General features: G+C 43.0%; 1 long non-coding RNA gene across 1 annotated transcript in view; it reads left to right on the top strand.

The window, feature by feature from the left end:
- The first annotated feature begins 1,760 nt into the window (after positions 1-1,760).
- Positions 1,761-10,404, top strand: part of LOC137640183 (uncharacterized) — a 43,113-nt gene continuing 34,469 nt past the window's right edge. The window contains exon 1 of the long non-coding RNA XR_011044313.1: positions 1,761-1,871. This is a non-coding gene — a long non-coding RNA (uncharacterized lncRNA). The remainder of the gene's footprint in view (positions 1,872-10,404) is intronic.

Here is a 10,404-nt window from a genome sequence, read left to right as displayed (position 1 = left end):
GCTCCAACAACCATACGAAGAAGATAGTGCACAAACAGTTGGAAAATTTCTTTTTTGTGAAGAAAATATTGAAAACAAGAAAAGAGTACTACAACAAATGTGGATGAAAAGAGAAAAACTAGTGAAAATAAGGAACACACAAAACTAAAAGACACAGAGGCGCCGTTGCAAAGGCAAAGCCTCAACCTGAATCTAATCTGATCTGATCTGGGAAATAAAGGAATATTTGGAAGGTCGGGATATTAAGAGGAGCAAAATAGAAATGATGTGGAAATGTAAGAGAATTGATGGGGGGTAAAGGCTAACTGTGTAAAAATTGCATTCAAGAGGAATGTGGTACCAAAGTACATCAAATTTGGAAATAGAATTTTATAGGAAGCATTGTTACCAAATTTGAGTTCTTAGGATAATTTAAGCCCATTTCAGACTTTAGCATAATATCTAGTATAATTTTAACTCAATTCTGACATCATTGGCATAATTCTAGAAAATTTAACAAAATAGCGTAAGTATTGACTGAAATTTGAGTGAAAAGCAATAGAAAGTGAATTAACACAAACCATAAAAATCAGCAAATATAGGATTAAGAATTTCAGATTATGATGGATGATCGGTAATGTTGAGGAATTTTGGGCAAATACATAACTATCAAAGTTTTCCAATTAGGCTTTGCTAACAATTCCATTTTCAAATTCAGATTGTGAAATATTTTTGTTTTGTTTGTGAACACAAAGATATCAGACAGAAGTAGGCTTAGTAAGAGATCACTCACAAATTAAATAATAAGCGAAGAAACCACCAAGGACAAATGGGAATTATTCAAATTAGAATCATCAAATTCAATTAGCAAAACTATATGAATTGAAGAGACACATATGAAGTTCAACATAAGTAATTTAGCTGCTGATTTTGAGATGTTCTCAGTTAGAAATATAAAGAATCGAAGGAACGAAATTAGTTTGAGATTTTTTCAAATGTAGATAGATTTAGAGCATTCTGGAATCTACAGTAGATATCGAAGTTCAGTGACACACAATGAAGAATAAACGTGAAAAAACTAATTTCATATATCTCAGATATTGTTAAAAATATACAGAAAATATTTTATACTTTTTTAATATAATATATTGTCTCTGAATTGGTATATGTTTAAGTGTATAGTCTACAGTAATTTTCCAAACATGAATTTGTTTACTTTATATGAGTATTGATTATGTCTCCTCGGTTATATTCTATTGTAAACAAATAGCTACAACATTTAATTTATATTCATTTATTCCCAGATACTTTTGTTTAAATATACACATATACAGTAGATGTAAGCTCTATGTTTCACATCAAAGACAGTGCAGTGTTTCACAGTAATTGAATGAAGCACTTATATCTATAATATCTTGCAGGATTATAATTATATATATATATATATATATATATATATATATATATATATATATATATATATATATATATATATATATAATTATATATAGGCCTATATATACATATATGTACACACACACACACACACACACATATATATATATATATATATATATATATATATATATATATATATATATATATGTATATAAAATTTCATTTAGCATAAAGTTAGGATAATTGAGATTTTTTTTGGCGGGGGGGAATATAATTGCTCTCTCTAGCATACATTTTTCACACCACAATTTTGCCATTCGGACATGGTAACACTGCTATGAATTCTGGAAAGTGAAACTGTGTCATTGTGTCCAACGTCAAGTGTCGTGTCGTCAAGACGTCAACCATGAATTCGTTAACTCGGTCCTCGGCGAAAGCAATTTGTTACTCATTCTTTCTTTCTCTCTCTCTCTCTTCAAGGACATGATATAAGGGTGAGTGTACATAAAAATTACATCAAAATTACTTATTCTTTCCACTTTTAAATGATTATGGAAGGAAACTGTGATTTGGAGAGTGTAAACTTGAGGTGATATTGATACTGAACTGGTAACGGATAACAAACAATCCCACCCTTGTTGTTTTGAGATAAAGAAAAAAAAGTATAATTTTTTGGAATTTGTCGTTGGTATTATACTAAATGTTAAAGAGAAATTACTTATGTTAGTTTGAAATATATCTCTGGTTCCAAGTCTAATTCAAAATTCTAGTGACAAGATATAGAGCTATAAAGATGGCATTGATGGAGACCGGTGGGTAATATTATAAAACAGCACGGGATAACGTATCTAATAGGAATAACAGCTTTCCTTACAGTAAATAATGTGCTTTCAACAAATTTGACCTATATTTCCGCCGCAAATGAGTTTTTCTCCCATTATCCGCCCTTCTCAAAGGACACAGGTGGGAAACCGGGCTTTGGATGGGGGAAAGCCGGAAGAAAAGTGATGTTCAACTGAAATAAAGATAAAATTCAGTGCAAATGCAAACATGCCAAAATGTTCCCTGTAAGGAAAGTTTCTCTGGAACGAAAATGTAAATTTCAAGATTCGTTCTGAAATCTGCAAAACCTAATAGACCTCACCTAACCTAACCTAGGACTTTCGGTATTTTTGTAGTGAATTACATGGCAATGTAACCTAGGAAAAAAACTACTGTTTCTTATAGAAAAAATTACGATCCCTTAAAAAATGACACTCGTTTCCGTCGCAAATGAATAGTTTCAGAAATATATATACATCTATATCCTACGATAATGGGGGACCCCAGTGGGAACTCGGGGTTTTGGGTGGGGAAAACATACTGGGGAAACGAAATATAATTGTTTTCCTATAGTAAATAACGTGAATTAACCAAATTTGATATTCATTTCAATCGGAAACAAACAGATCAACCAATTCGGATAACTTTGAGATGCACGGTGTCACTTCTCTTACGAACGAACGATAACATTAGCAACGTTACCAATTATACGCAGTGTTACCAACGTTGACGTATGGTACACAGAGTTACCAACGGCACGTTGACATTACTAAAGATAGTAATGATAGATATTTCCATATGTTAAATAATTTCTCCATATAAGTTTTACTCAATATATAAAAAGTACAAAAAGGGCACAGAACCTAACAAACCCACCTAACCTAGCCTAGTAGTATGACAGGTCACAAAATAACATTTGATCTACATCGGACGTTGGAAGCACTGGTTACTGTATTTTTTCATGACACAATCTTTGTAACGGCACCTCCAAAGTTTATCCAGATATACTGTTTTGTATTTTCCTCTGGTTATTATAATTTCAAGAAGGTAATGTATAGAGAAGAAAAGGCTTGTTTTACGTTTATATATCGATTCCCCAGTATGTTTTCCCCACCCAAAACCCCGAGTTCCCACTGGGGGTCCCCCATTATTGGAGGATATAGATGTATATATATTTCTGAAACTATTAATTTGCGACGGGAACGAGTGTCATTTACGAAGAGAGCGTAATTTTTTCTATTAGAAACAGTAGTTTTTTTCAATATTAAACTTAGCCGGTGATTATATAAGCTGCAGCTCTGCTGCCCGACAGAAAAACTCTACGTTCAAAATCCGCCAGCGATCGCTATGCAGGTAGGGGGTGTACTTCAACAGCGCCATCTGTCGAGCAGGTACTCAGTACTCAATGTAAACACAGAACTCAATTTTCTCTCTGTCGTGCCACCGGCAAGACCTACTAAATTCGCTGTTGCTTACTGGATTGGTTTTCACATATTTTGGTGAAGTACACATTTCTAGTTTTGAGCTTTCGCTTTGCAGACGTTATCTTCAATACATCCTTGCATTCTTTTATTGATTTTGGATTATTTGTTGACGACTTTGGATAGATTTTGAATTCCCCTTTGACTAACTCAAAATGGCTGACCCTTCTCAAGTCCCTAAATTCAGGAAATGTAATGCTAGGGACTGTTCAAGGCGTCTTCCGAAGGCCTCTATCGATCCTCACACCGTTTGTTCCAATTGTCGGGATAAGACCTGTCAATTGGAAGATCGATGTGAGGAATGCGTTGGGCTTTCGGAATTCGATTTCATCGAATTCCAGAAATACACACGTAGGCTAGAGAGAGATAGAGTCAGGAGAAGTTCATCTCGCTCCGTTGAATTTTCCTCTCCTCATGCCCCACAACCTATTCCTTCCCCTGTAGTGGTTGCTCCTGATCCCCCTTCTAGCACTCAACAACCTTCGATGGCAGATATGATGCGTGCCATCCAGGCTCTGGGTGAGAGAGTCGAGTCATTGGCGAGTGACCGTAACCAACTCATGGCAGACGTCAAGGAGTTGAAGTGCAAGAGAGCAGTGGGTAGTGACAAAGTGAGTGGTAGTGTTGTGGAAAGTGTTGTAGATAGTGTTGCGCTTGAGGGTTCGTCTGTTCGTGCCTGTCGTCCTCCCAGTCCGGGACCTCTTGCAAGCTCCCAAGCCCAGGGGAGAAGCAATGTCGTACGACCAAAGGGTTCGAGAGGCTTTAATCAGCGAACAGACGTTCCCTCCGTGGTTTCGGGCGTATCTAACCAAGATCGCCCCACCCACACGAAGACGAGTGGGCCCATTTATTCCTCGTCTGCGGAAGAGATTTCTCGAAAGAAACCATGGACCAAGGTCTCGCGGCCTCTTAAGCGCAAGTCGGTCCCTTCCGCGCAAGTCCAACGGCCCAGTTGTAGCCACTGGGTCAGTTCGGACTCGCTGCAGTCTTCCGATGACTGCACACCTCCTAAGAGAGGCAAAGCGGTACCGCATCAGGCAGTAACACCGTCTGTTGCTGCACCTGCTACTGTAGACCCTAAGTGGTCTTTGCTGCAGACCATGCAGTCACAGTTAACGTCATTGATGCAGGACTTTCGTGCGGAGAAGGTTGACGCTGCACCAACCTCTAGCCTACAACCACCCACGGTTGTGCGTCCAGTGGACGCTGAGGCTACCTTCTCCCGCACTCCAGCTGTGAGAGTCCCGCCACCCATGCGTTCCAGTGTACCCTGCCAGCCGCATGTTGACGTTCAGCGATGCACGGAACCTTCCGTTGACGTTCGCGAGTTACAACAACAACCTAAGTTGTTTTGTTTTGACGCGGTGCGTCAACCTCCGCAACCCAGTGTGGTTACCACTACTCGCCCACAGCAGACTAGACAGTCTGGAGTAGACGCTTTGCGCCCCCGCGCTGCTATGGTTGTTGCCAGTTCACAGACTGGGCAACAGTTCCATGACGTTGCGTCCGGTTCAGTCACGCATGCACCCGTGCTGCCGGACTCAGCTGACCAGCCGATTGCTACTCCTTTGCCGCTTCCTCCTCAGTTTTCAGATGATGGACTCTCTGATGATGACGACGCTGCACACATTGACGACCCGCATACGGACATCGACGAACCCAAGACCACGCTACCCTCCTTGGACTTTAGAAAAGTTCTTGCTTTGTTCAAGGAGATGTTTCCTGATCAGTTTGTGCCTGCGGCCCCACGCTCTCCTCTGTCTGAGTTCGCTTTAGGCACGCAGTCATCAGCGCCTGCCTTCACGAAACTCGTCCTCGCCCGCTCGTCCAAGAGAGCTTTACGAGTTTTAGGGGATTGGATGCAGTCCAAAAAGAACCTTGGGAAGACAGCTTTTACGTTTCCCCCTGCGAGACTCTCTTCCAGATCGAGCGTCTGGTATGCCACGGGAGAAGTTCTCGGCTTGGGAGTTCCTGCCTCTGCCCAGGGCGACTTCTCAAGTCTAGTAGACTCTCCCCGCAGGCTGGCCATGAGACGCTCTAAGATTTGTTGGTCTCCTTCAGACTTAGACCATCTGTTGAAAGGAGTGTTTAGAGCCTTTGAGGTCTTTAACTTTTTGGACTGGTGTCTGGGAGCTTTGAGCAGGAAGATCTCCCCTTCTGACAAGGAAGCTTCCTTGCTCATTATGTCCTGTATGGACAAGGCCATATGTGACGGATCCAGTGAGCTTGCGGCTTCGTTCGTTTCCGGGGTCCTCAAGAAACGGGAAAACCTTTGCTCTTTCCTGTCAGCGGGAGTAACACCGTGTCAGAGATCGGAACTCCTGTTTGCTCCTCTCTCAAAGTGCCTTTTCCCAGAGGACTTGATAAAGGAGATTGCTGCCTCCTTGATTCAAAAGGACACTCATGACCTGGTTGCGTCCTCTGCCCGCAAAGCCACCCCTTTGCCTACCTTGTCTAGACCCAGGATGGACACTCCAGCGTCCAGATTCATTCCGCCCTTTCGTGGCAGAGCCTCCAGCAGAGGAGGTGCTCGTGCCGAAGGGAGACGTGGGAAGAAGAAAGGTACCAAGTCCTTTAAGGGCAGAGTCTGACTGCCACCTTCTTCAGACAGCAGTGGGAGCCAGACTCAAGAACTTCTGGCAGACCTGGGAGAAAAGGGGCGCAGATGCACAATCTGTGAAGTTGCTCAGAGAAGGGTACAAGATCCCGTTTGTACGCAAACCCCCTCTAGCAACGTCTCCCATCGATCTCTCTCCCAGGTACAGAGAGGAGGACAAGAGACTAGCTTTGAAGCAAGAGGTGTCTCTCTTACTAGAAAAGGGAGCGGTAGTCAAAGTCCGGGACCATCAATCCCCGGGCTTCTACAACCGTCTCTTCTTAGTGGTAAAGAAGACAGGAGGGTGGAGGCCGGTGCTAGACGTCAGTGCGCTGAATGTCTTTGTCACAAAGCAGACGTTCGCCATGGAGACCACAAAGTCTGTTCTAGCAGCGGTCAGGAAGGAAGACTGGATGGTCTCTTTAGACCTAAGGGACGCTTACTTTCACGTCCCCATCCACCCAGAATCCCAACCTTTTCTGAGATTCGTTTACGAAAAGGTTGTCTACCAATTTCAAGCCCTGTGCTTTGGCCTAAGCACGGCTCCTCTTGTCTTTACGAAGCTGATGAGGAATATTGCCAAATTCCTGCATTTAGCGGATATCAGAGCCTCCCTCTATTTGGACGACTGGCTTCTAAGAGCTTCTTCCAGTCGTCGCTGTCTGGAGAATCTAAAGTGGACTCTAGATCTGACCAAGGAATTGGGTCTCCTGGTCAATATGGAAAAGTCCCAACTGGTCCCATCCCAAACTATAGTGTACTTGGGGATGGAGATTCACAGTCAAGCTTTTCGGGCTTTTCCGTCGGCCCCCAGAACAAGTCAAGCCCAAGGATGCATCCAGAACATGCTAAAGAAGGAACGATGTTCAGTCAGACAGTGGATGAGTCTGATAGGGACGCTTTCATCCCTGGAACAGTTCATTTCGTTAGGGAGACTGCACCTCCGTCCCCTTCAATTTCACCTAGCTGTTCACTGGAAAAAGGACAAGACGCTAGAAGCGGTCTCGATCCCCATTTCCGAGAAGATGAAGTCATCACTGACTTGGTGGAAGGACAACATCAACCTCAGAGAGGGTCTGCCCCTGGCTGTTCAGACCCCCAACCACGTTCTCTTCTCGGACGCATCGGACACGGGCTGGGGTGCGACATTAGACGGTCGGGAATGCTCGGGAACTTGGAACTCGAATCAAAGAACGTTACATATCAACTGCAAGGAGCTACTGGCAGTTCATCTGGCCTTGAAAAGCTTCAAGTCCCTCCTTCTAGGCAAGGTGGTGGAGGTGAACTCAGACAACACCACGGCCTTGGCGTACATCTCCAAGCAAGGAGGGACCCATTCTATGACGTTGTACGAGATCGCAAGGGACCTCCTCACCTGGTCAAGAGATCTAAACCTTTCTCTAGTAACGAGGTTCATTCAAGGCAACATGAATGTCATGGCGGATTGCCTCAGTCGGAAGGGTCAAATCATTCCAACAGAATGGACCCTACACAGGATGTGTGCAAGAGACTATGGGCCACATGGGGCCAACCTACCATAGATCTCTTTGCAACCTCGATGACCAAGAGGCTCCCAATTTATTGCTCGCCAATCCCGGACCCAGCAGCAGTTCATATAGATGCCTTTCTACTGGATTGGTCCCATCTAGACCTTTATGCATTCCCCCCGTTCAAGATTGTCAACAAGGTACTGCAGAAGTTCGCCTCTCACGAAGGGACAAGGTTGACGTTAGTTGCTCCCCTCTGGCCCGCGAGAGAATGGTTCACCGAGGTACTTCAATGGCTGGTGGACGTTCCCAGAACTCTTCCTCTAAGAGTGGACCTTCTACGTCAGCCACACGTAAAGAAGGTACACCCAGGCCTCCACGCTCTTCGTCTGACTGCCTTCAGACTATCGAAAGACTCTCGAGAGCTAGAGGCTTTTCGAAGGAGGCAGCCAGGGCGATTGCTAGAGCAAGGAGGATATCCACTCTTAGAGTCTACCAGTCGAAGTGGGAAGTCTTCCGAAACTGGTGCAAGTCGGTATCAGTATCCTCGACCAGTACCTCTGTAACCCAAATAGCTGACTTCCTATTATACCTGAGGAAGGAAAGATCTCTTTCAGCTCCCACTATCAAAGGTTACAGAAGCATGTTGGCAGCAGTCTTCCGTCACAGAGGCTTAGATCTTTCTAACAACAAAGATCTACAGGACCTCCTTAAGTCTTTTGAGACCTCGAAGGAGCGTCGTTTGGCTACACCTGGTTGGAATTTAGACGTGGTACTAAGATTCCTTATGTCAGAAAGGTTCGAGCCACTACAATCAGCCTCCTTTAAAGATCTCACTTTAAAGACTCTTTTCCTCGTTTGCTTAGCAACAGCTAAAAGAGTCAGTGAGATACACGCCTTCAGCAGGAACATCGGATTTTCATCTGAAACGGCTACATGTTCTTTACAGCTTGGTTTTCTAGCCAAAAACGAGCTACCTTCTCGTCCTTGGCCGAAATCGTTCGATATTCCAAGCCTTTCAAATTTGGTTGGAAATGAACTAGAAAGAGTCTTATGCCCTGTTAGAGCTCTTAAGTTCTATTTAAGACGAACTAAACCTTTACGAGGACAGTCAGAAGCTTTATGGTGTGCTATTAAGAAACCTTCTTTGCCTATGTCAAAGAATGCAGTTTCCTATTATATCAGACTGTTGATACGAGAAGCTCATTCCCATCTGAATGAGGAAAACCATGCTTTGCTGAAGGTAAGGACACATGAAGTTAGAGCTGTCGCAACTTCAGTGGCCTTTAAACAAAATAGATCTCTGCAGAGTATAATGGACGCAACCTATTGGAGAAGCAAGTCAGTGTTCGCGTCTTTTTATCTTAAAGATGTCCAGTCTCTTTACGAGAACTGCTACACCCTGGGACCATTCGTAGCAGCGAGTGCAGTAGTGGGTGAGGGGTCAACCACTACATTCCCCTAATTCCATAACCTTTTTTAATCGTTCTCTTGAAATGTTTTTTATTGTTGTTTATTGGGTTGTCCGGAAGGCTAAGAAGCCTTTCGCATCCTGGTTGATTTGGCGGGTGGTCAAATTCTTTTCTTGAGAAGCGCCTAGATTAGAGGTTTTGATGAGGTCCTGTAGTATGGGTTGCAACCCTTGATACTTCAGCTCCTAGGAGTCGCTCAGCATCCTAAGAGGATCGCGAGGCTCAGTAAGGAAGACGTACTTAAAAAAGGCAGAGTAATTGTTCAAGTCGACTTCCTTACCAGGTACTTATTTATTTTGTTTGTTATTTTGAATAACTGCTAAAATGAAATACAAAATCCTTAGCTCATAATAATGTAAACAATTAATGCTGGTCTCTACCCACCCCCCTGGGTGTGAATCAGCTTATATAATCACCGGCTAAGTTTAATATTGAAAAATGTTATTTTTATTAATAAAATAAATTTTTGAATATACTTACCCGGTGATTATATATTAAAGGACCCTCCCTTCCTCCCCAATAGAGACCCAGTGGACCGAGGAGAAAATTGAGTTCTGTGTTTACATTGAGTACTGAGTACCTGCTCGACAGATGGCGCTGTTGAAGTACACCCCCTACCTGCATAGCGATCGCTGGCGGATTTTGAACGTAGAGTTTTTCTGTCGGGCAGCAGAGCTGCAGCTTATATAATCACCGGGTAAGTATATTCAAAAATTTATTTTATTAATAAAAATAACATTTTTCCTAGGTTACATTGCCATGTAATTCACTACAATGAAACCGGACTTTCTAGGTCACAGACCTAGGTGCAGGGGCAAAACCCCCATATCCCTATTCCCAGGTCTCATACTAAGGTGGGGCCAAGCTCCCTGTACCCCCCTTCCTAGTTCACAGAGGCAGCTATTGGGCAACCCTCCATACCCCCCTTCCCAGGTCACAGACATAGCAGGGGAGAGTAAAAATCCGGGGCAAGATATAGAATGGTGCACTAGTTGATTGGTAGAAAATTTTAAGATTGCAGTTGAGTGTATTGTATGTCTATGATAATGGTTCTTTGTGGAAATTCATAGATTTTGAGTTATGGTGGGTCCACCATCATGGCTAAAAAGTTGTGTTGTGGTCGGGTATCGTCATCAATAAAGTTCAAAACACCGTAATATTTACTGTGT

Source organism: Palaemon carinicauda, chromosome 4 (assembly GCF_036898095.1).
Source record: "Palaemon carinicauda isolate YSFRI2023 chromosome 4, ASM3689809v2, whole genome shotgun sequence".
Classification (NCBI taxonomy): Eukaryota; Metazoa; Arthropoda; class Malacostraca; order Decapoda; family Palaemonidae; genus Palaemon; species Palaemon carinicauda.
Note: the sequence above shows the minus strand (reverse complement) of the source record. Positions and strands in the feature narration are given on the sequence as shown.